This window comes from Morone saxatilis, unplaced genomic scaffold (genome assembly GCF_004916995.1).
Source record: "Morone saxatilis isolate NCDOM2014 unplaced genomic scaffold, NCSU_SB_2.0 Contig16, whole genome shotgun sequence".
Lineage (NCBI taxonomy): Eukaryota > Metazoa > Chordata > Actinopteri > Moronidae > Morone > Morone saxatilis.
In genome coordinates this window covers 24,161,175-24,161,594 of record NW_023339718.1, presented here as the reverse complement: position 1 = coordinate 24,161,594, position 420 = coordinate 24,161,175, and the positions used below count along the sequence as shown (strand labels likewise).

The 420-nt window shown below is 39.0% G+C and overlaps 1 protein-coding gene across 2 annotated transcripts in view; it reads left to right on the top strand.

Annotated features, from left to right (window-relative positions):
* rab35b (RAB35, member RAS oncogene family b) overlaps positions 1–420 on the top strand; it is an 8,825-nt gene that overhangs the window by 6,197 nt on the left and 2,208 nt on the right. The gene's annotated exons all lie outside the window — the stretch shown is intronic.

The following is a 420-nucleotide window of genomic DNA, read 5'->3' as shown; positions in this document are numbered from 1 at the left end:
GGCTGCAGGTCTACAGTTGAACTGTCCGTCATGTTCTGGTTTAGTCGTCTGTGTGGGACAGATGCTGGTCTCACTTCTGTGGGCCTTCTGTTTTTACTCAAGCAGTCACACACTGTCCAAGTTCATTGTATCCACGTAGACGACAGATGATGTTGTTGCTGGTAGAGGGCCAGAACAGTCCACATTTTCAAGTCATTGCTAATTGTAAATAGTTAACAGTTTCAACATATTTAATTTTGTCTCAATCATCAACACCAGTTACCTTTTTATATCAGATGGCTTTCAAGCACCCCTTCAGTGACAGCATCAGTCATGTTCCAAATCTGCTCATTTGAATGTATTTTAAAGTAGATTTAACAATTGATGATAAAAGTGGATATAATAGTGGATGGTATATTTCTTTCATACAGTTGAACTGTC